Here is a 26,251-nt window from a genome sequence, read left to right on the forward strand (position 1 = left end):
ACAAATGTTTTGAGTTTAGAGCCATGCCAAACATTTATTATTTCCAGTTATTTTAAAATATATTTCTATTTCTAACGAGGGATTAATTTAGTGAAGAAAGTTATTAGAGCCATGAAAATGTAGACATGCAGACATCTATTTAAGCAATATTCCTACATTGCATGGAGATTTTTAGTATTTATTGGAGGTTGTTGGTGTTTCAGTTATAGTGTTCTCCTTCTCAGACCAGCTGCTTCTTCTGTCCGATGCTGCAGAGAAGATATATATCCTGTGTTTATGACATCACAGTTAGTTCCCATGGAAATGACTGTGCTATCACAAATACAGCATTATGATTTCACAGCAGGATCAAATAAGAGGAGAAAATATGTTGCCAGTGAGAAAATGTTCCTTTAAAAATAAATCCACGTAATCATTTAAAAAGTTTTAAAAATTACTGGTTTTACCTGTTGAGTACTAACAATATGCTGGCCAGATGTGCTACACAATGTGCTAGAATGAGACATTCCTTGCCCCAAGGAGCTTACAACCTGATTTAGACAGAAACATTATACAGCAGGCATAAAATACACCCAGCAAGAATGCAGACTTGAAGCAGAGGCAAGGTTGATGACTGATCATCATTGAAAGGTTTGATGGAAAAGCTATGTTTAATACAGGGGGTTGATAAAAGAGAGGATTAGCTGGAGCATTAGCTGGAATTGGGCCATTGGAGCTGCAGTCACTTAGCATGTCTCAGAGGCAGGCGTTGTAAGAAGAAGATAGTTTCAAGCATAAAGGGAAGCACAGAAGAAGTTTCCTGTGACGTAGAGAGATGATGCAAAGGAGGTATCTGGGAGAGGGTTAGGTCATACCAAAGACTGTGAGAGTATAGGTTTGTGGAAACAAAGGGATAGTTGTATTCAGCAGTGCAGTTAAGAAAGGCTTTGAAGCAGGGAATGAAAAGTTTGACCCTAAGGAAGAATAGTCAGGAAGGCCAGTGATTCAGAAGGGAGTGATATGTTTCAGTGTGGTGAGAGAGGAAGGTGAGTTTTTAGAAGAAGTGTATTAGATAATCTGGAGCTGAGCACGATGAAGAACAAGGAGAATGAGAAGGAAGAGGCTGCACAAGTCGATGTGTGGAGTGACCAAGGAGGGTAAAGAGGAAAAGGACAGATGTTGAAGATAATGTAGAGAAAAAACAGCAGGATTTGGTAGGAGCTTGGAAGTGAAGAGGAGTCACTGCAAAAGGTATCCCAGAAAAGCTCTGCCGTATCCAAGGAATGCATCTGCTTTTCTGAAAAAAAATTAGGAAAAACAGATACATTTTTTCGGCATCCATGCAAACCTCATTCTACAAGGAAGAAGGGGTGTTCCAAAAGAGGGTGTTTTTTTTTTACATTTGGCCCTGTGTAGATGGGCCAAGTGTCAGAAAAGCCTCTTTCAGAAGAAAAGCAGAAAAAGATACACAAATTGTGGTTCGCAATTTGTGTATCTTTTTCCGAGTTTTCTTTGTAGTGTAGATATAGCCTAAGCCTGATTTTCCTCTCACACTGCTGTAAGTCTGAAATATCTTTAAGGAAGCCAATGGAGTTACAAAATAGTAAAATTGGTATGAGATGGGTAACTGTATTTGTGAATTAAGGAGATAGGGAAGCTAGTGAAGCAGTTGACTACAATACTGAAAGGAGTAAGAGATTTGGGATCAAAGACAAGATTTCAGCATACCAAGTTTGAGATTATAAAGAACATACAAATTTGGAGATGTTATTGTGGAATTCAGGAGAGGAGAAATTGGGGTGGGTTGGAAAGTGGATTTGGATACAACCCGCATAGAGACAGGAACTAAAACTATGAGAATGAAGTCACAACATTATAGATGTCTATATGTGCCATTTTTTAAATTTTTAATTGTGATTTTAAGTTCTGGAGCTCACTTTAAGTGGCAGTTTAAAACTAGCCAGATCAAAGTCTGGTGAAGATTGAAATTGCTGTACATTAAAATAATAGAATAGTAATATACATGCATATATACTTGTATGGTCCTTTTTCTTCTTCCCTAGTAGGTTCATCACAACGCCCCTATCTTTGTAGCTGTGGCAGAACCCTGTTCTTGGTTATGAGGCTGATGCTAATGAAAAATAAATGATATTCCACTTATCTGTAAAACAAATAAATAAATACATACTATGCAATTTTGAAAGGCTGTTGTAAGATGTGTGATAAATAATGATTTTAACAAGCATTTAATATACCCGGTCACATGCCAGTAACACATTCAAATACTGCCCCAATTCATTATTAAGTCCTTTGGGGGGTTTGAATTTTTTTGTAATATTAACCATGATGAATTCATTTGTTGCTAATATGGATGTCATAAATACTTTATCAGATTTCCAACGCAATTCATTATTAATTACGCTTACCATTATTTTAAAGAGTTACCCAGATGTGCTTATGATAGAATTAAGGTAAACAATGACTGAGTCTTGGAGGTTATGATTAGAGCAGCTCTACACAATTTGACAAAACCTCATGTGCCTTTAAATATAAAGCACCTGCCAAACCACATGTGCACCAGACTTCTCAAATTCCTCCTCTCTCATTAATGCAGAAAGGTTGGTGTAGCAGAGACCTAACCCATAGTTTAAAAGTCAGCAAGCAGAAAAGTACATTCTTTCCAAAACCAGGCATATTTCCTCTTCAAAAACCACAGATTCTGTAACGGCAGCTTTTAGTGAACCACTGGTTCTCTGATTGAAATATTGTCTTACTGCCTTCAATTTATTTCAGCTGGTACATTACGCTCTGACTCACAAATGAGACATCACATACAAATGTACTGGTTTCATTCAATCAGAGATGTTAGAGATGGAAAAGGTCTATAAGATCATATTGTCTATAATTCTGCCAGTGCAGGATTTTTGCCTACTTTAAATTTAAAACTGTTTAGTCCGGTCAAATTTTGAAAGTTTGCTGTGATAGGCTTTCACCACTTGCCTAGAAATCTATTCCAAACCTAATACATTTCATTTCAAGAACATTCTTTCTTTCTTTCTTTCTTTCTTTCTTTCTTTCTTTCTTTCTTTCTTTCTTTCTTTCTTTCTTTCTTTCTTTCTTTCTTTCTTGCTCTCGCTCTCGCTCTCGCTCTCCCTCTCCCTCTCCCTCTCCCTCTCTCCCGATACCAGTACACTTTTACAATGTTCCCCCATCTCCTTTTTGTTAAAAATCCATGATCTCATCTGATAGAATTTTACAAATGATTGGATAGCTCTGTATACTGAAATTTCTGGGGAACATTTGAAACTTTTGGCTAAATGAATTTTTGGATGTTTGGGTGACGCTGGGGAGGTTTGCTAGATATGAAAAGGTTGCACCCAGTCCCAGAAAAAAGTGAAAATGAGAAAGACAGCTGCTTTGCTATGCTTAAGCTCTGGAACTTACTCTTAAAGCTTTTCAGTCTGGCTGACTTTAAAGGAGCTGTAATCCAGCCCATTTGCAAAACTGGCCATCATTCTCATTCGGTACAATCCTAGAGTTTTTGTTAACTGGTGTTTGATGTAATGGGAAAATATGCAACATCTAAGGATGATGAAAATCTCCTTTGAAAGAATAAGGGGAAAAATCCTGGCCCCACTTAAATCAATGAGGTTTTTTTCCCATTGGCTTTTATAGAGCCAGGATTTCACCAAACATTTCTGCATAATACCCCCATTTGCCAAATTAGAGCTACCCATATAAATACTATTTGCATCTAAAAAATAAACAGAACTTCTACTGACTGAGCCGTGTTTTACTTTTTTACTTCTGATACCCAGAACAATTTCATTCCATTCATCTTCTCCAACATTTCTTTGCTTTACTAAAGTCACTAAAAGAAGCTCTTCCATTCTCATGATGATGCTGTTGTAACTTATTCACTCTTTTATATTGGTCCATTCACAGAAAGAGAGAACACCAGTTGTAAGGAGAAAAAAAAAGTTGTCATAATACTGTAGGATGGAAGGAGGGTCATGTGACTACAGTACAGGGCTAAGAAACAGGAGATTGGTTTCAGGTTAGCCTACCTGTGTGATGTAGGGTAAATCAATGGGAGCTGCGCTACTCTGAAAATAAGGCCATTTTTATTTAGGTGACTGCATATGGATTTCTGGTCTATTCAGAAAAATCTCATCACCATCACGTCTGAAGATGCCTAAAGATGCAGATAGGTGCCTAGTCAGATTGAGGTGGAAGCTGATGCCCCCATAATGGACATATTGTGGGAGTTCAGTCCCTGTATCAACATACACATTCCTGGCATGTGGTGAAGTGGATGGCAGTGAGAATGGGACCCAGAATGACTGGAGTGGCCACCATGGAGCTTGGGATTGGGACAGGGAACAGAGGCTATGGTGGGCACTGCTGTACCCAGAATTGGACTGTGGAGTAGGACCTGGGATATGGTAGGAACCTCCAGAACCCTCCTTCCCAAACTGGAGTCAGCATCCTGCTGTACCCCAACCCAGTCTCACTATCTTTGCTTATTCCTCTCCCTATCCCTCCACTTCCTGCATTTGCAGGGAGCTTCCAAACCCCAATGTTGGATTTTTAAAAGCACATGTGTACCCAATTCCCATTGAAATCCTTTGAAAATCTGGCCCTAAGTGACCTACCAACATTGGTAACACAAGCCTTTTGCTTTCTTTCTTCCTTTCCTCAGGAAAAATACAAATATTTTCTTTTTATTTAATACATTATATGCGGGCTGTGCTAACAGTTTATAATAGCAAAGGCAAGGTGAAAGAAATACAACAGATAGTGGTGAGGTTTCTGGTTTAGAAGTGTTTTTTTTTATTGTTGACCTGCCACACTATAGTATTTTGTTCTGCACACTGTGTTAGGTGTGTTCTAGGCAACTTGGGTTATTCTATAATGGCATCATGACTTCTGTTAAGGCTTTTAAAATAAAATGCTTTCATATAGCATGACCCTACAATACTGTAGCAAAATGGTTGTAGTTTTATTCCTCCGCATATTTTCATCCTGGGAACAGGATTTTCCATTTATCTGGAAATTCCAAAAGTTAAGATTTTTTTTCCTGTTCCAAAACAAAAATGAAATAAAACCAAACAAAAACAGAAATTTCCTTTTAAATGATATCCTGGAAATAATTCATTTTGAGTTGATCAAAACAGTGTATTTTGATAAAATCAAAGCATTTTAGTCCAATTTAGACCAGTTACTTATATTCACACCTACATGAAATTTAGTTTAAAAAAGAAAAATCAAAACTTCTGTTATAAGTTGTCAAAATAGAATATTTTCACAATACTGATATGCTTCATCTCATTTAAAAAAACCCAGTTTCATCACAATTTACATGTTTTCCAAAACATATTCATTTTTAAAAAATGGCTGAATTTTATTTTACTATATATTTTATCTTGACAGTTATGCACAAGAACTATGCAGGTAACTCATGTGATAAAAATCAGCAAAGTATTCTTTGGGCCTGACTCTCTCGTACTTCTTTAAAACCAATGCTTGAAATTTATGTTGGTGTAAGCAAGAGGAAAATTAGACTTATATAAGATACAGTGGCTGCTACTTCAGTCTCTTGCTCCCTTCCAGGGTGTATCAGCAGTCATCAGTCTTTACACCTGCCACTGTGGCCAACTGCAACCTCTTAGGGGCAAGCTACAGTCTATATAGGTCACTCTCCTTGTTGGCTAGGAGTAGTGTGAGTGACAAAGAGGGGACCCACGTCCATCCCACTATTCTGGGTCCCTGCCCAGGAATGCTCTAGTGGTAGCCTTGTCCTGCCCTCCTTCTTTCCCCCTTAACTGCTCTTTCTCTTTCCCCGGTCTGGATCAGCTGACCTACCAGCACTGACCGACCCCAACTACCCAGTGGACCTGTCAAAGAGGGGGAGATGGAAGTAGCCCAGGGAGAACTGGCCACAGTATAGCTGGGCCACAGCAGTGGTCAGCATGTTGAAGTGCATGCAGATCCCCAGTCACCCAGCAACAGACTGCTCTGCTGCTCTTAGGGTCCTGGGCTGGGATGCAATGGAGTGGGTGGGCCTGCATCCCCCTGCCACCTCACTCTTGGGTGGCAGTCTCCCCCCTTTTCTGTCCTCGAACAGCAGCTTTCATCTGTTGGATCCTCGCCTGAGCAAGGGGATCCGACTGGGTGCTTTAGATGGGACTTGTGACTGTTTGTTTGCCTGCTGCCTCACCCTAAACCAGGGCTGGGCCTGAGAGCTGTTAACCTGCCATCCTGCCCTGAACTAGGGCTGGGCCGGAGAACTGTTTGTTACTGCTGCCTGGCCCTGAACCCGGGTTCAGGGTGCTTAAATCCTGAAACTGTGTGTGGCCTGTCCCTGAACCAAGTCCTGGACCCACTTCCCGTGCCTGCTGGGAGTAGAGGAGCTGCACTGATCGGTGGACTTACCAGCACTGACCGATCTCAACTACTCAGCGGACCTGTCAGAGACCCAGGTAACCATGGAGGGGCAGTTGGAAGTAAGATGGCCTGAACCAAGGCCCGGACACCTGAAATATATGACTGGGTGTGTTTGCTACCATGCCCTGAACTAGGGCTTGGGCCACTGTGCTGTAACTGGTGACCGGTTTGTTTGTGTGGCTGCCCTGCCCCGACTCAGGGCTAGGCTATGGACACTTTGTATGTCGCACCCTGAACCAGGTCATGGGCTTCTGACTTCTTGCTGAATTGTGCTGACCATTGGCCCAGGACTAAAAGGGGCTCTACGGATGTCAGCGGAGTGGCTGCCCACTGACCCGGAAGGGGAGAAGCCCCTCCATGAGCCCCCAACAGGCTATAAAGCCCTTTTCTGATTGGCTGGGGTGCTGCGTAGGCTCTTTCATGTGTGTTTTATCTCCTTCTGCCATGCTACAAACTATAAAACATTAACACTCATTTTATCAATACATTCAAATATTTTTGTATAGATGGGCCCAGGCCAGGATACCACATTTGAGTGTTCTCAGTCTTTGAAGAAGCATAGACCTGAACTTTGCCATTTGTATCTATCTCTAATTTTATATATTATAGTTCTGACCTGTAGAAAACGTTAAGAGACAAGGTAAACTTGGTAATATATTTTATTAGGTCAACTAGATGGTAGAAACAAACTTTTGAGCCACACAGAGCTTCAGGACTTGAAAGCTTGTCTTTCTCAGCAAGAAAAGTTGGTCTGATAAAAGTTGTTGCCTCACCCATCTTGCTTCTCTAAGGGTACGTCTAGACTACATGGCTCTGTCGTCAGAGAGATATACCCAAATGATTTAAATAATCGCCGCTTCATTTAAATTAAAATGGCTGCCACGCTGTGCCAATCAGCTGTTTGGCAGCACAGAGCTGTAGTTTAGACGCTCCACAGTCAACATCAAAGGCATTTGTCAACCTCCTCGGTATGCCTTGTGGGATGAGGTTTACCGAGGAGGTCGACAAATGCCTTTGATGTTGACTGCAAAGCGTCCAGACTACAGCGCTGTGCCACCAAACAGCTGATCGGCTCAGCGTGGCAGCCATTTTAATTTAAATGAAGCGGCGATTATTTAAATTGCCGCTTCTTTTGGGTATGTCTAGTAAACTAATCTACATTGTTCTTGTGAAAGAGCCATGTAGTCTAGACATACCCTAATATCCTGGAGTCGACAAGGCTATAACAACACTGCATATTATAGAAAACATGTCAGAGTCTCAGACATAAAAATCCTTATATAAGATACAAATATGGCTGACTATAATGATATATCCAACCTCACTCAATTAGCATAATTAACACTGGTCCTACAATTGACAGGTAACTGCTTTTGCTATTATATATATTCTGTATTCTGTAATTTCCACTACAACTCATCTGATGAAGTGGGCTTTACCTACGGAAGCTCATGACACAATTGTTATTCTCTAAGGGTATGTATACACTACAGTGCTATTTCGAATTAACTTATTTCAAATTAGTTAATTTGAAATAAGCTAAATCGAAATATCACATCTAGACACAAAAATTAATTTGAAATAGCGTTTTGCTATTTCGAAATAGCACGTTCACACTGATTGGACACTAGATCGCATTTAAGGGCAGCTGAAACCAGTTTTCAGCAGGGCATCAGGTCACTAGTTGCTTTGTGTGGCTGGTGTCTGAGGCTATCTGAGGCTCATGCTTAAAGGAACCCCTCCGGACAGCCAGTTCTCAGCTTTCCCACTTGCTTGCCTGCCTCGCTGAGGGACAGCAAACCATTTTCCTCTCTTTCTGCTTCGGTCGCTCTCATTTTTGACATCGCAGCACTCTGCACCATGGAGCCAGAACTGCCCCTGGGCACTCTAGCACTCATGTTGAACGTCTTGATGCAAGCCTGGCAGCAATTGCTGGAGGCTGCCTGGCACCTTCTGCTGCATGCCAGCCCCCTGAACCTCCCCCCCCCCGCCGGGGGCTCTGGAGGAGCAGCGCCTGGATGCCAGCATGCCCTGCCGCATCTGGCGTCTGGACACCAGCAGCGACTCGTGGTGTCCATCATCCTGGAGCGCTGGGGAGACCAACAGTGGACCCAGTACTTCAGGATGAAGGAGGATACCTTCCTGGAGCTCTGCGAGTGGCTTGCCCCTGCTCTTTGGCGATGGGACACACGCATGAGGCCCGCCATTCCCCTCCACAAATGGGAGGCCATTGCTCTCTGGATGCTCTCCATGCTGGATAGCTACCAATCCATGGGGAACCAGTTCAGCGTGGGGAGATCCACCGTTGGAGCGGTGCTCATGCAGGTACGGCACTCACTGGCCTTTGGGCCAGGAGGGGGGGGGGGGGGGGCTGCAAGGAGGACATGGACTGCCCCAGGGAAAATGTGGGGGAGGTGGTGAAAGTGCCCTCCCGGGGAGGGTTTGATCTGTTCTGGCTGCACTAGAGACCACCCACGGTGGCCAGGATTGCAGCGGGAGTTGCTCCTGGGAGTGGGGCATGGGGCAGTGGCGGGGAACTTCCAGCCATCCAGGCACCCCAGTGACCCTCGATTTTGTGTGTCTCTCTGTAGGTGGTGAAGGCCATTAACAGGGTGCTGCTCTTCAGAATCATCCACCTCAATGACCTGGATGCGGTCATCCACGGGTTCGGCTCCCTGGGCTTCCCCAACTGCAGGGGGGCAATTGATGGGATGCACATCCCCATCCGTGCCCCGGACCACCAGGCCTCCCTCTACATAAACAGGTAGGGGTACTTCTCCGTGATCCCGCAGGCAGTGTCTGACAACCAGGACCAGTTCACAGATATCAATGTGGGCTGGTCCGGCAAGACACACAATGCGTGGGTGTACCACAATTCCTCCATGTGCCGGAGGCCGCACACTGGGACTTTCTTCCCCAACCGCCACATCAGGGTCAGGAAAGTGGACATGCCAGTGTGCCTGTTGGGAGGTGTGACCTACCCACTTTAGCCCTGGCTCAGGAAGCCCTACATGGGACACCTCAGCCCCTCCTGGCAGGCCTTCAATGCCAGGCTCAGCAGGACCTGCATTGTGGTCGAGGGGGCCTTCGACCGACTGGAAGCACAGTTTAGGTGCCTCCTCACCCACCTCGACCTCTCCCAGCACAATATTCTGCACGTGGTGACAGCGTGCTGTGTGCTCCACAATTTATGCGAGAAGAAGGGGGAGGCTTTCCTGCCAGCCTGGATGGCCGAGGCTGACTGCCTGGCTGGCCAGTATGCACAGCCCTGTATGGGTGCCAGCCGTGAGCCCCTTTGGGGGGCTGTCGCATCTGGGAAGCCCTGCAGGAGAGCTTGCAGGCGGACGAGGACTGAAGCCTTGATATTTATTTTTGTAGTTCAAATATATTTAAAATGTTTATCAAGTTTAACTCTAATGATGAAAAATGTGGCTCATTCACAACTATTAGATTTAATTTAATTTTTCAGAATCTCCATTTCACTTCACCATAAAAACAGCCACTCGCAGTGTTCTTGCTGAACTGTTTTCTGAAACTGGGCACCATTCTCTTGGACTGGTAAAGTCTTTTGCTAAAAATCATCCAGGCATTAGCATTTAGAATTCTAGTTGCACTGAGCTCACTGAAAACCTACCTGAACTCTGTATGCTGCGGGAATGCTTATGACAATGTCTTTACCTCTTCTGCCGGAACATTGGCCTATGCTTTTAAAAATATATATATTTGCTTACTTTTGTCTTTAAAATTCTGGGACTTTTTTCAGGCCAAAACCAAAGTCAACCCCATTAAGCCCTCTTTTGTTTCTTTATTGATGGTCCTGTAATAAAATAGAAAAGATTTTTTTAAAATGTGTTTGTTATTATAACTTTACCCTAATTCCTCCCAAATAGGAGATGGCTGTGAGTGGTCTTAATGCATGGAAAGTTCCTAAAGATCTGAAGGAATTTAAGGAATTAACATTGTTTCCCAAAATATCTAGCCAGCCATTCTACAGAAAGAAAACAAAAATAAACAAAATGCTTTAAGAAGTCAGAAGAACCTTTTCTTTTTTATTTGCCCTTACTTCAGCCAGATTTTATCCCTCCTCCTCTTTCCTGATCAGTGAATTGTCAGTACAAAAGTTGCTGAAAGAGCAGCAGGGCTGGTATTATCTTTTAGAAACACCTCAGTCCTTTACTTCAATAAATTCCCAGGAGAAGAGCCACAGCTGCAGGAAATTGCTCTCGCTCAATGGAGCACCTACTTCTCCGACACAGTGAAGTTTAATTAAATATTATGGGCTAATAATTCACTTATGTTTATCATTGTTTATTTGTAAGTAGTGCTTATTGCTAAATGATATAGCTTGCCTCCATTCTGTATGTGGGCTGTCCCTTGAAGCCAAGGAAAGCTTTGCATACCAATTGATGGCCTTTTGTAAAATTGAAATCACCAAATAGGTCATCAGAAATTCTGATATCAGTGTAACCACCATGATTCAGAAAAACAAACATAGTCAAATGAGAGCAGATAATTGGGAAAGCTGCTTTAGTGATCAAATTACAGGGAACTGATGTTTTTCCTGTTAAGTTAAATGAGTGTTATGTTTAGAGCTGGGCAAAATGTACATGTTTCATCCCTCAGGGGTTTATCTGAACATTTTACTTGGTTTTAATCCATATGGGTTTTTTCCACCTGACACCAGAAGGTTTTGAGTTTGAAAAAATCCAATAATATTGCTTATAAATCTATAAACAAAATATAAATCCATTAGTCTCTCAGAGTATGTCTACACTACAAAGTTAGTTCGAACTAACGGATGTTAGTTCGAACTAACTTTCATAGGCGCTACACTAGCGCTCCGTTAGTTTGAATTTAATTCGAACTAACGGAGCGCTTAGTTCGAACTAGGTAATCCTCATTCCACGAGGATTAAGCCCAGTTCGAACTTACTAGTTCGAATTAAGGGCTGTGTAGACCCTTAATTCGAACTAGTGGGAGGCTAGCCCTCCCCAGGTTTCCCTGGTGGCCACTCTGGGCACCACCAGGAAAACTCTATTGCCCCCCTCCCGGCCCCGGCCCCTTTAAAGGGGCACGGGCTGGCTAAGGTGCCCGAGCCAGGTGCAAGCCTGCCAGCATCCAGCCAGCAGACCCTGCACCTGGCACGGATTGAGCCACCCACCCGATGCCCCCCAGCCCTCCCCCTCTTCCCGGGACCAGGCTGGCGGCTCCCGGGAGCTTGCCCGGGACCGCAAGAGGCAGGCACCCGCCTGGGCTAGTGCGGAGATCGTGGACCTCATCCACGATCTCCGCTCTAGGCACAGGAAAGTGGCCGTCTAGGGCAGGAGAGCTGCCAGCCTGGCCACCCAGGAGCAGGTGTGCATGAAAATCAAGGGGGTCCACTGAGACCCCCGACCCTGAGCCCTGAGCTTACAATGGCCGTCCTGGGTCAGACCAAAGGTCCATCTAGCCCAGTAGCCTGTCTGCCGACAGCTGCCAACCCTAGGGACCCTGGAGGGGATGGACCGAAGACAGTGACCAAGCCATTTGTCTCGTGCCATCCCTCTCCAGCCTTCCACAAACCTTGGGCAGGGACACCACTCCTGCCCCCTGGCTAAGACTACTCCATGGACCCAACCTCCATGACTTGATCTCACTTCCCTTTAAACTCTGTTCTAGTTGTAGCCTTCACAGCCTCCTGCAGCAAGGAGTTCCACAGGTTGACTCTTTGCTTTGTGAAGAACAACTTTCTGTTACTAGTTTGAAGCCTGCTACCCATTCCTTTCCTTTGGTGTCCTCTAGTCCTTCTTTATGGGAACTGATGAAGAACTTTTCTGTATGCACCCTCTCCACCCAACTCCTGTTTTTAGAGACCTCTATCCTGTCCCCCCTCCGTCTCCTCTTTTCTAAGCTGAAAAGTCCCATTCTCTTTAGCCTCTCTTCATATGGGACCTGTTTCCAACCCATGATCATTTTAGTTGCCCTCCCCTCTCCCAGCCTCTCTCTTCCCCTCTCCCACTCCTTTTCCCAGTCTCCCCCAGTTTTGTTCAATAAAGACAGATTCCATTTTTGAACACAATTGTCCTTTATTTTGTACATCAAGAAAAGGGGCTAGGGAAGGGTAAGTGAGGGAGGAATGGGGCACGAGCCCCCGATGGGGAGGACTGGGATGGCTCTGCGGGCTTTTGGGGTGGAAGCTTTCCTGCAGCCCCCCGATTGCCCCCTCTCCCCAGATGGCAGCCTGCGGCAAGTGCAGCTGGTCTGATGGCCGAGTGCTGTGATGTGCCCAGTGTGGGTACTCCAGGCACTCCAAGCCAGGACTGCTTTGCAAGCGGGGCACCCCTGAGAACTGTCTGTCCGGGGTGGGGGTCGGGACCCTTTAAGGACAGCCCTCGGCTAGCCTGAGACAGCATCTCCACTCTCTAAGTCCTCCTCTGATGCCCTGCCGGCACTGCTTCCGGCCATCCTTAAGCCCGGTTCAGGGTCCACTTAATGTGGACATGCTAGTTCGAATTAGCAAAACGCTAATTCGAACTAGTTTTTTAGTCTGGATGCGTTAGTTCGAATTAGCTGAGTTCGAATTAACTAATGGTATGTCTACACTACAGCACTAATTCGAACTAACTTAGTTTGAATTAGTTAATTCGAACTCAGCTAATTCTAATTAGTGCATCTAGACCTAAAAACTAGTTCGAATTAGCATTTTGCTAATTCGAACTAGCATGTCCACATTGAGTGGACCCTGAACCGAGGTTAAGGATGGCCGGAAGCAGTGTCGGCAGGGCATCAGATTAGGACTTAGAGCATGGAGCTGCTGTCTCAGGCTAGCTGAGGGCTGTGCTTAACGGGACCCGACCCCCTTCCCAGACAGACAGTTCTCAGGGTTCCCCACTCGCTTGTCTAACTCGATGAGGGACAGCAAAGCAGTCCTGGCTTGGAATGCCCTGAATGCCCACACTCGGCACATCACAGCACTCGGCCATCAGCCTAGCTGCACGTGCCGCAGGCTGCCATCCGGGGGGGGGGGGTGTCAATCGGGGGGCTGCAGGAGAGCTTCCACCCCAAGGAGCCCGCAGAGCCACCCCAGTCCTCCCCATCGGGGGCTCGTACTCCATTCCTCCCTCACCTCCTTCCACTTACCCCTCCCTAGCCCCCATTTCTGATGTACAAAATAAAGGACACGTGTTCAAAAATAGAAACTCTCTTTATTTAACAAAACGGGGGAGGGGGGGAGGGGGGATTAACCTCTGGGGAGACTGGGAAAAGGAGGTGGGAGAGGGGAAGAGAGAGTGTGGGAGAGGGGAAGGGGAAACCTGTGAGGAGGGAGCTGGAAGGGGGAAGCCAGGGGAAGAAGGAGGAGGGGAAGTATCAAAATAGGATACGGCATATCTTCAGTACTGTGTACAGATGTGGTCTCCTTACCCCAGAAAAGATGTTTTGGTCTTGGAAAAGGTTCATAAAAGGGCAACTAAAATGATCAGGGGTTTGGAACAGGTCCCATATGAAGAGAGGCTAAAGAGACTGGGATTTTTCAGCTTAGAAAAGAGTAGACCAAGGGGGGATATGATAGAGGTCTATAAAATCATGAGTGATGTGGAGAGGGTGCATAAAGAAAAGTTCTTCATTAGTTCCCATAATAGAAGGACTAGAGGACACCAAATGAAATGAATGGGTAGCAGGCTTCAAACTAATAACAGAAAGTTCTTCTTCACAAAGCAAATAGTCAACCTGTGGAACTCCTTGCTGCAGGAGGCTGTGAAGGCTAGAACTAGAACAGAGTTTAAAGAGAAGTTAGATAAAGTCATGGAGGTTGGGTCCATGGAGTGCTATTAGCCAGGGGGTAGGAGTGGTGTCCCTGCCCAAGGTTTGTGGAAGGCTGGAGATGGATGGCACGAGACAAATGGCTTGGTCATTGTCTTTGGTCCATCCTCTCCGGCGTACCTGGTGTTGGCTGCTGTCGGCAGACAGGCTACTGGGCTATATGGACCTTTGGTCTGACCCAGTATGGTTGTTCTTATGTTTTTATGTTCTAAGCTTAGCGGTCAGGGTCGGGGGTCTTACTGGACCACCTTGATTTTCATGCAAACCTGCTCCTGGGTGGCCAGGCTGGCAGCTCTCCTGCCCTAGACGGCCACTTTCCTGTGCCTAGTGCGGAGGTCGTGGATGAGGTCCACGATATCCGCACTAGACCAGGTGGGCGCCCGCCTCTTGTGGCCCCGGGCAGGCTCTTGGGAGCCGCCAGCCTGGTCCCGGGAAGAGGGGGAGGGCTGGGTGGCAGCGGGTGGCTGGCTCATGCCGTGCCAGGTGCAGGGTCTGCTGGCTGGGTGCTGGCAGGCTTGCACCTGGCACGGGCACCGTAGCCAGACCGTGCCCCTTTAAGGGCTCCAGGGCCGGGAGGGGGGCGGACAAGTTTCCCTGGTGGTGCCCAGAAAGGCCAGCAGTGCAAGCTGGGGAGGGCTAGCCTCCCACTAGTTTGAATTAAGTGGCTACACAGCCCTTAATTCGAACTACTTAATTCGAGCTAGGCGTTAGTCCTCGTAGAATGAGGTTTACCTAGTTCGAATTAAGTGCTCCGCTAGTTCAAATTAAGTTCTAACTAGCGGTTTGCCTGTGTAGCGCCTATTAAAGTTAATTCGAACTAACGCCGGTTAGTTCGAATTAACTGTGTAGTGTAGACATATCCTAAGGTATCACAGGACTCCTCATTGTTACTACTTTTGTGGTATGTCAGCAAGACGTGTTTCATCAGTAATATTGAACTGATTTACATAAGCAAAGCCACAAATGTCGTACCAACATTTTAATGGGAAATTGCACAAGCATATTGTGTTCTTTAGTCTTGGGTTGATGTATTTTTTTTAATTTAAAATTTTGTCTGTGTTTTAGGCCACAACAGAAACACGGCTGGCAAGCTTAAAGGAACTTTGTGTAATCTTACGTTTCTCATCCTTGGTGCAGGACCTATTGAGTCCACTTTTAGTCTGACATATCTATGACGCCGTGATCCTCTTTTTGGAGATCAAAACACCTGCTGCATAATGGATACATTTTCTAGCCCACTGATTGGCCTTATGTAGCAGTGGTGCTGTAACACTCTTCCCCTTATATTGTACAGCAATCCGCCTTAGAATGGCTAACACTGTAAATTCCTCTAATCTCTCTGAATGCTGAGTCCCTTCTGGGAAACACTAAAATCTGTCTCAGATTTGGATGTTGAAAATTCTTTATTGAGACAAAAAAGTCCTGGAAGTTCTATCCCTGTCCCTCAATGATGTAGCATTTCATAATTTTCAAAGGCCTATGGGCAGTGAGTAAAAGATGAAGTCCCAGGTCCAGCCCCTTTTCCCTGCTACAGTGTCACCAGAGAAGGCTGACTCAGCTATACTTGACCTCAGGCTGACCTCAAAGTTCTCAGGCTGGAGGAAATAGTTAAGTAACCACTAAAACATACAACCAGGTCATATATCATATCTTCTTGTGTTGCTCAAATGTGCAATACATAGGAACAATCAAGCATTCAGCATCCAAAAAGGAACAAGTTTATGGGATTAAAATGAATAAACCTGCCTATGTTCTGGATATGTTTTCTCCCATTCATTGAAGTTTAAAATACATGGAGCGGATGCTGAGCTGTAGCTTTTCTTTAGGTTTGTTATTTGGATGCTTATAGCAGAGTTATCGCTTGCTTTTATCACCCTTTGCAGGTGAGTAAGGGGGCATAAAGTTCTTGCTCAATCCTGCACATTGTGGGAGGAGAGGAGGCATCTTTTGCAGCTGGTCAGCAAATGGACAGGCAGGAGAGGGGAATGGTTGGGGCGACCCACTAGCTAGTTAGCACAAAGTGGGAAGTAACTTGCCTTTGGCATTTGAGCAATAGTGAATTATGTCCCTCCTGTATAAGTGGGGAACCCAGGAACACCCTGCTTCTGTAATTAGGCTAGAATTAATGATGACATTGACAATGAAGTCCATGGAGCACGATCAATGTAGACTTGCTGAGGTGTTGGTCCAGAAGGTTTAACTGATTGTACATATGACTTAAATCATTATCTAGAAACAAAAGTAAACTAGTCACTGTGCTTGATGTTACATTTAGGGTTAGAGTGACTCTGGATGCTGTCACAGTTCCAGCTCTGGACATTGCACAATGAGTACATTTTTCTGTGTATTTACAGGACAAGTACAAAATATACTGTGACGCCACACCAACTCTGCAATGTACCAAACCTTAATCTGGAGGATTGACTTTAAAGGTCAGAAGTAAGTTCAGTCTTCAAATTCATTCAGGCTCTCTGTTGAAATTGCCTACAAGAATGCAACTTGTGCTCTCTTTGCAAGTTAATTCAAATCATACCACCACCAAAGAATGCTATATACAAAACGTTCAATAAATACTATGAGTAGTTCAGTGGTAGTTCAGTAAATACTATGAAATGTGGACATGTTTTCAATGGGAAGTTGACTGAGATTATGCAACATGTAGCCATCAGATAGTAACAATTTAGAAACACCACCAATACCAGACAAATTCAAAGCAGAAATCTGGAGCTGAAAAAGTACCAACAACATGTCCTATTGATAAGCCACTGAGCCATCAGTCCCTGCTGTATTTCAAGCTTAGTTGCTAAATGAACATTTAATCCTATTCATGGTACGATCCAATCTGAAACATCATGGAGTAAGGTGTTGCACACAGTAACATAGGGCAGAGAATTTGGAATGATCACAGAACAGGACATAAAGGAACAGGGTTTTAAAGGTATTTTAAAGGCACCTAAATACATTTAAAATCTTCCCCAAAGTCACCTATCTTTCAAACCTTACACCTGGGTGGTCTTCATTGAAACAACAGGGTTCCAACCTGTTGTAAGGGCCAATTGCGCAAATCCTATTGCAGGACCATGGCTTCCATAAGTGAGTACAATTGGAGAAACATGGAACACATGATAAACAGATGCAAATCTGGAAGCATTGCTCATGACTCAGAATTACTCATTAACCAGACATTGTTCACATGTGTTGCATGTACTTCTTGGACGGAGGTTTTATAAAGATGACAGGAAAACCTGAATCCTTCCTGTGTCTCATTGGAAACTTAAGAATATTACTATGATTATTTATTACTCTTGAATAAAACATCTCAAGCTAAAACTTTTCCATACAAAACATCTAATACAAACACAAAACAGAGTTCAAAGTAAAAAACAAAACAAAAAAAAACCCAAAAAACAATCAAACAAAAACAGAATAGCTGAATGGTTGAAGTCATTGAAGCTGTGGTTTTGGAGATATCTTGTTACAGTATTTCTAGGACAAACTTTAAGCTTGTATATATTTCATAATACTTTATATACTTTAAGGGTAGATAGTAAATCTTATCTTTGGTAAGTATCCTCACCACACATCCCTCTTAGGTTATTAGGATCATGGAGTCATAAACTGGAAGGGACCTTGAGAAGTCACCTTGGGCAGTTCCCTGCTCTTATGACAGGACTAAGTATATTCTAGACCATCCCCACCAAGTGGTAGTCTAACCTGCTTTTAAAAATCTCCAGTGATGGAAATTCCATAATCTTCCTAGCCAATATATTACAATACTTAATCACCCTGATGGTTAGGCAGTTTTTCCTAGTGTCCACCCTAAACTGCCCTTACTAAAATTTAAGCTAATTGGTTCTATTAGCCTCATGTTGCAGATGAGAAACTGAGCCAAAGAACAAAGAACTAGACTGAGATCATACTAAGGCCCAGGTTGGCTCCCTAGCTATTAGACCATCCTTCTTTTGTAGGAAAAGTGCCCTTCCATAAAGCACAATATCGACCCGAAGGCTACATATGTCATGTCAGTTCACTCCAATTCAATCTGAGCTATGGGACTTTAGGAGAAAATAATGAATTTTATATATCTATAGATAGATATAGAGATGTATTCAGCATAATACAGCATATAGTATTGAAAAGTGTTAGTCCTGGTCTATGCTCCACAGTTGGCTTGATGGAAGCTGCCTGGAGTCAACCTAGCTGTGAAAGTGTCTTCACCTAAATTTGACTCCCGCTGACATAAATGCCACTCTATGCCAATTTGATACCACTAGCTTCCTCAGCAGAATGGTTTCAGACGTTTCAGTTTCAACTATTTAGGATAGTCAAGACTGTGAGGGACTCCAAAAAGATCTCACCAAACTGAGTGATTGGGCAACAAAATGGTAAATGAAATTTAATGTGGATAAGTGTAAAGTAATGCACATCAGGAAAAATAACACCAACAGTATGATGGGGGCTAATCTGGCTATGACAAATCAGGAAAGAGATCTTGGAGTTATCGTGGACAGTTCTCTGAAAACTTCCACACAGTGTGCAGCGGCGGCCAAAAAGTCAAATAGGATGCTAGGAATTATTAAGAAAGGAATAGAAAATAAGACCCAGAATATCTTACTGCCCCTGTATAAAACTATGGTACTCCCACATCTTGAATACTGTGTACAGATGTGGTCTCCTCACCTCAAAAAAGATATTTTGGCCTTGGAAAGGGTTCAGAAAAGGGCAACTAAAAGGATTAGGGGTTTGGAACAGGTCCCATATGAGGAGAGGTTAAAGCGACTGGGACTTTTCAGTTTAGAAAAGAGGAGACTGAGGGGGGATATGATAGAGGTATATAAAATCATGAGTGGTGTGGAGAGGGCGGATAAAGAAAAGTTATTTATTAGTTCCCATAATAGAAGAACCAGAGGACACCAAATGAAATTAATGGGTAGCAGGTTTAAAATTAATAACAGAAAGTTCTTCTTCACACAGCATGTAGTCAACCTGTGAAACTCCTTGCCAGAGGAGGCTGTGAAGCTAGGACTATAACAGAGTTTAAAGAGAAGCTAGATAATTTCCTGGAGGTTAGGTCCATAAAAGGCTATTAGCCAGGGGATAGAATTGATGTCCCTGGCCTCTGTTTGTCAGAGGCTGGAGATGGATGGCAGGAGACAAATCACTTGATCATTGTCTTCGGTCCACCCTCTCTGGGGCACCTGGTGCTGGCCACTGTCAGCAGACAGGATACTGAGCTAGATGGACCTTTGGTCTGACCCAGTACAGCCATTCTTATGTTCTTATGTTCTTATGATGTAGTTAAGTCATTGCTGTGTTAGTGTAGGCACTGGGGTACTTCCGTTGACTGTTACTGGTTTTCAGGACTATCACACAATGCATCATACTGACAACACAAGTGATACAAGTGCTCATAGTAGGGACACACACCACCAACACCAAGAGTGCACACACACAAGCAATGTGATAATTGTGGTGGCTATAGTCCAAAGTAAGTTAGGTCAATATAATTTTGTAGTAAAAAATATCTAAGAAGCATAGCTGTGTTCATCTGGAAAAAATGAATGGTTCCTGGCACCTTAGAGACTCATCAAAATATATAGAATCATGAGCTTTTGTGGGCAAAACCCACTTCCTCAGAGGAATTAGAGTGGAAATAACAGAAACTAAGGTATCAATATTGATATAGATATAGATAACAGCAGAAAAAGTGGGTGCGTTAATGAGGCTAATTAAATGGGCTGGATATGTCCCATACATAGCTTTTGATGTGGAAATACAGATGTTAATAGTAGGAGAAATTGACTTTGTAATGCACCAACTGGTTCTGTTGAATATCTTCATCAATGATTTAGATATTGGCATAGAAAGTACGCTTATTATGTTTGCAGATGATTACAAGATGGGAGGAGTTGCAACTGCTCTGGAGGATAGGGTCAAAATTCAAAATTATCTGGACAAACTGGAGAAATGGTCTGAGATAAATAGGATGAAGTTTAATAAGGACAAATGCAAAGTACTCCACTTAGGAAGGAACAATCTGTTTCATGCATACAGAATGAGAAGTGACTGTCTAGGAAGGAGTACTGCAGAAAGGGATCTAGGGGTCATGGTGGACCATGAGTTAAATATGAGTCAACAGTGCAACACTGTTGCAAAAATAGCAAACATGATTTTGGGATGCATTAACAGGAATGTGAGCAAGACATAAGAAGTCATTCTTCTGCTTCAAGAAAGATGTGGAGAAATTGGAGAAGGTCCAGAGAAGAGCAACAAGAATGATTAAAGGTCTAGAGATCAGGACCTACGGGGAAAGACTGAAATAATTGGGCTTGTTTAGTTTGGAAAGGAGAAGACTGAGAGGGGACATGATAGCTGTTTTCAAGTATCTAAAAGGATGTCACAAGGAGGAGGGAGACAAATTATTCTCCTTGGCCTCTGAGGATAGAACAAGAAGCAATGGACTTAAACTGCAGCAAAGGAGGTTTAGGTTAGACACTAGGAAAAACTTCCTAATTGTCAGGGTGGTTAAACATTGGAATAAATTGCCCACAAAGGTAGTGGAATCTCTGTCTCTGGAGATATTTAAGAGCAGGCTAGACAGACATCTATCAGGGATGGTCTAGACTAGTGGTGTACAATAATTTTTTGCCAGGGGCTACTTCAACATTTTTTGAAGTGGCCTCAGGCTGCCCCAGAAGAGGTTAGGCCTTAAGCGGAAGGATTGGCCTGTGGGTGGGGGAGCATGCAAAGCCTCCTAACACCCTCTCAGGAGCACGTGGCACTTATAAGTGCTGCACGCACCTCACAGGGTGGGGGCAGGGTGGAGGAAACTTTGTGGTCTTAATTGGCCTGGGGACCAGGGAGCAGCAGGGCCTCCGTGGGCTGGATCAACCAGCTTGGCAGGCCGGATCTGGCCCACGGAGGCCCTTTAGCTCACCCTGGTCTGGACAGTACTTGGTCCTGAATAAAATAATAGACTTGGTACTGTGGGCGCACCACTTACTAATTCAAACTTGGGGGGGGAGGGGGTTATTTTGGTCTAAGGTCCTAGCATAGACCAGGGCAAAGATGTCACAGGACAATTTGTTTTTTATAATTTTGTAGTGTAGATGTGACTTTACTGCCCTGAATGCAAAGAATCCTTTTAAAAGGAAATCTATGAAAATCAGTGTAAATTTTGCTTCAAGGTAAATATGTCATGGACTTTTCTGACGGTATACACATATTCAAGGGATTATTATTCTTCATAGTTGACATACTGTGGAACAAGCTGTGCTATCTGTTACATCAGTGTAAGTCCAATTTAATTATGCTGTTAAATTACTTTAGATTTATATCAAAGTATCCAAGAGTAGACATCAGTTTATTATGTTTAAATGAAACTGATTCTTTATAAATTATCTCTGGAGGGAAGTTTATACTGGATAATGTGCTTTAAGTTTTGAAGTGTTATTCTCTATTTCAGTTACTTTGTGCACAGATAGTAGTTTTTGTAGTTTTGTGATTTTTGAGTTTCATCCAATTGAAATTACTACTATTTGCTATGAGATTGTCATAGATGGTCACTATGTACTATGCATAACCAAGATCTTATCTTGCATTAGATGAATAAACCTGAATTGGGGTCTAGGAACAGATCCTTGCCTCCTGGGCACCCCCCTGTCTCTGGTTGTGGCATTGCATGGGGTCTCTGGTTCCCACAGGGTGTTTTGTGGCATAGCCCTCTAGCCAAGAACATGAAAATCTAGTCCCTTTCCAGGGTAACAAGAAAAAGTCCAAATTAAAACCACATAAATCTTAAAACTAACACTCTTAACTTTCTGGAACTCTTGTTGGTCCTATCCTACTTCAGGGCTTCCCCTGCAGGAACCTAACCTGCCCTTGTAATGAAATACTTTATTAGTTCCTTTCTGATAAACCCTATTCCAGGGCTTCTCTGCTGGAGAGAGCTGTCTCCTCTTCAATCATTCTCCGAGTTCCCTCAATCTATTTAGAAGACTTATTTCTATCTCCTTTAGCCAGGCAGCAATTGATTTCTCAGCCTTGGTGCAGAGCATGATTAAATGGAGTACTTTCTGTTTCTTTGCAGGTGATCACATTGTTAAAGTAAATTTCCCAGTCTCCATAGAAGGAATCAATCCTTCCCCCTCATTTTCCCTGTCTCATCAGAATGAATGTACCCTACCTTTAGGATTGTTCTTCAGATTCAAAAATTCATTATGGGCTTTGAGAAGCTGGATTTTTTTGTTTTTCCTATTTCTGCAACTGGGTTTTAACAGCTCACATATGAGAAACTGAAAAGAGCAAGATCTTATAATATAGATCTTGCTTTCATTCACAAATTTGATACCTGTAATCAAGGTTTGAAAATAGACCCAAACTGGATGGGCCACTACATTCCACACCCTAATGACATCAAAAGCTAAGTACCAGGCACATACAGACTCTATTGGCCTCTTTTAGCATGGACACTAACACGATTTTTTTCTCTTTTCTTATCCCCCCCCCCTTCTCCATTCCCTCTTTCTCTGCTATTTATTTGAACCCTGCGCTCCTTACTCCGTTCATCTGAAGAAGTGGGTTGTACCCTGTGATGGATAGGAGGAGTGCTGGCCAGCATTTGGTTACTGAAGGATTAAACTCAGCTGAGGGTATTGGCAGGAACCCAGAAGAACCCAGTGGGATACCTGTCTGAAATTTGAATTCTATATATAGATATCTGGCTGCTCTGTCTTTGTGTGAATTCTAAGTTATGGGTTGGTGGGAACAATATGCAATAATCAGGACTACATACCTAACAGGAATTCAGGGTAAAAAAGTGGACTGGACCGTGAAGGGATCATGAGTAAATAAGAGGAAAATGTGTATTTAGTCATGTTCAGGGTATTTTTCTTTGTTTTGGTTGTTTGGTTAAACTTCTCTGTGTGAATTCCATATGTCTTCCCTCCTTCACTCACTATCTATAAGCTACAGCCCAAGAGATTGTTTCTTTGTTTTTTGATCTCTTCTTTTCTTAGTTGCTCTGCAACACCTAGGAACCAAGTATACCTTTTTGTTTTGTTAATAAAATCACCCTTTTTAAGGCAATGATTTGTTTCTTGTGTCCTAGAAGGTAACAGGAAGTCTGTGTGGGTGTGTGTCTACCTAGCCTGAGAGGTCAACTACCAGAGACACAGTTTATTTTCTGTGCTTTTTGTTTCTTTTTTCAAGCTCTCCTTTGGCAAAAGAGGTTGGGGTACCCCTGGGGAAGAAATACAAGTGTTTCTTCCTGGTTTCTCAGGGTTTAAATCACTTGATTGTGGCAGCCTATCTTCCAGAGTCAGTGCATCCATGACTCTGAGGTTTTTTGTAAGCAGAGTCTATAGAGGCAAGGTATTTAAGATCTTTTGCAGATCCCCCATCTTTTGCACTCATAGAATCACAGAATCATAGGACTGGAAGGGACCTCGAGAGGTCATCGAGTCCAGCCCTCCGCCCTCAAGGCAGGACCAAGCTCCGTCTACACCATCCCTGACAGATGTCTATCTAACCTGTTCTTAAATATCTCCAGAGAGGGAGATTCCACCACCTCCCTTGGCAATTTATTCCAATATTTGACCACCCTGACAGTTAGGAATTTTTTCCTAATGTCCAATCTAAACCTCCCCTGCTGCACTTTAAGCCCATTACTCCTTGTCCTGTCCTCAGAAACCAAGAGGAACAAATTTTCTCCTTCCTCCTTGTGACACCCTTTTAGATATTTGAAAACCGCTATCATGTCCCCCCTTAATCTTCTTTTTTCCAAACTAAGCATGCCCAGTTCATGAAGCCTGGCTTCATAGGTCATGTTCTCTAAACCTTTAATCATTCTTGTTGCTCTTCTCTGTACCCTTTCCAATTTCTCCACATCTTTCTTGAAATGTGGTGCCCAGAACTGGACACAGTACTCCAGCTGAGGCCTAACTAGTGCAGAGTAGAGCGGCAGAATGACTTCATGAGTTTTGCTTACAACACACCTGTTGATACAACCTAGAATCATATTTGCTTTTTTTGCAACAGCATCACACTGTTGACTCATATTCAACTTGTGGTCCACTATGACCCCTAGATCCCTTTCCGCCATGCTCCTTCCTAGACAGTCGCTTCCCATCTTGTATGTATGGAACTGATTATTCCTTCCTAAGTGGAGCACTTTGCATTTCTCTTTATTAAACTTCATCCTGTTTACCTCTGACCATTTCTCTAACTTGCTAAGGTCATTTTGAATTATGTCCCTATCCTCCAAAGAAGTTGCAACCCCACCCAGTTTGGTATCATCTGCAAACTTAATAAGTGTACTCTCTATCCCAATATCTACATCATTGATGAAGATATTGAACAGTACGGGTCCCAAAACAGACCCTTGCGGAACTCCACTTGTTATCCCTTTCCAGCAGGATTTAGCACTGTTAACAACAACTCTCTGACTACTGTTATCCAGCCAATTATGCACCCACCTTATCGTGACCCTATCTAAGTTATATTTGCCTAGTTTATCAATAAGAATATCATGCGAGACCGTATCAAATGCCTTACTAAAGTCTAGGTATATGACATCCACCGCTTCTCCCTTATCCACAAGGCTCCTTATCCTATCAAAGAAAGCTATCAGATTAGTTTGGCATGACTTGTTCTTCACAAACCCATGCTGGCTATTCCCTATCACTTTATTACCTTCCAAGTGTTTGCATATGATTTCCTTAATTACCTGCTCCATTATCTTCCCTGGGACAGACGTTAAACTGACCGGTCTGTAGTTTCCTGGGTTGTTCTTATTCCCCTTTTTATAGATGGGCACAATATTTGCCCTTTTCCAGTCTTCTGGAATCTCCCCTGTCTTCCATGATTTTTCAAAGATCATAGCTAAAGGCTCAGATACCTCCTCTATCAGCTCCTTGAGTATCCTGGGATGCATTTCATCAGGACCTGGTGACTTGCTGACATCTAACTTTCCTAAGTGATTTTTAACTTGTTCTTTGTGTATCCTATCTTCTAAACTTACCCTCTCGGAGTGCCAGAGTGGGGAACAGCCCTGACATGCCCACGAAAACTCATGATACCATTTACATTTTTTGTTAGTCTCTAAGGTGCTCCAGAACTATTTTTTGTTTTTTAAGTTTTTTCAGTTACAGACTAACATGGCTATCTTTCTCTAGACTTATATTAGAGACCATTCTCATTTTTGAGTGTAAGTTCCTCTTGCTCAAGGCAATAGAGGTAGAGACAAAACTGGGATTAGATTGCCAAGAGTTCCCAGCTCACAGTTCTGTGCTCAGAGCCTTGGACTAGGCTTTTTTTTTTCTCAAGACAGTAAATCTGTTTCTTAGACGTTAAGAAACAACCCATTAGGTAAACTTCCAATGAAAATGTGCTGAGGTCATTGGCACATGATTAAAATGTTTCCAGTCAATTATGTACAAGAATAGTTTCATGTTTTTTGATCAGTACTTAGTTCTTATTTCTTTTATGGGATTTTCCATAGTTCAGTTTGAGTCAGAATGGTAAGATGATATTCATGCATGTTTAATTTAATTAAGTTTCATGAACTGCTGAAATTTGTACTTAAATTCAGTCCCAGTTTGCAAAGCAATCCATAAATCACCACACAGGTGCTTTTGGCAGAACTGTTGTGTACGTGAAGGGTAGGATTTTCAAAAGATCTTAGTATTGACCAAATGGGGCTGCCACTTCAGTTTCATTCTGAGTTCAACTATTCATTTTAATGGGAGCCCAGTCAGGCTAATGTTGAGAATTTTTGAAATTTTTATCCTAAAATTATATCTAATCCCTTTGAATTATAATAATTAATATTACTTGGAAGGCAATGACACTTGATCACCCCTACCATGACTGGAGCTCCAGTTTTTTCAATGCTGTATAAACATGACTGTCAACTACTTCAAGGACTAATGCGTTATGTTTCCAGAAAACCAGGATGAGTACACTATCACTTTCAAGTTGTGGTGGGCTGCAGGCCACATATGGCCCATCAGGGTAATCTTATTGT

The 26,251-nt window shown here is 43.2% G+C and overlaps 1 long non-coding RNA gene across 1 annotated transcript in view; it reads right to left on the minus strand.

Moving 5' to 3' along the window:
• Positions 1-1,686: 1,686 nt before the first annotated feature.
• The window catches only part of LOC142829766 (uncharacterized), a 28,591-nt gene continuing 4,026 nt past the window's right edge, over positions 1,687-26,251 (minus strand). The window contains exons 2-3 of the long non-coding RNA XR_012904515.1: positions 10,061-10,243; positions 1,687-2,140 (exon numbers count right to left, since the gene is read on the minus strand). This is a non-coding gene — a long non-coding RNA (uncharacterized LOC142829766). The remainder of the gene's footprint in view (positions 2,141-10,060; positions 10,244-26,251) is intronic.

Source organism: Pelodiscus sinensis, chromosome 6, assembly GCF_049634645.1.
Source record: "Pelodiscus sinensis isolate JC-2024 chromosome 6, ASM4963464v1, whole genome shotgun sequence".
Classification (NCBI taxonomy): domain Eukaryota; kingdom Metazoa; phylum Chordata; order Testudines; family Trionychidae; genus Pelodiscus; species Pelodiscus sinensis.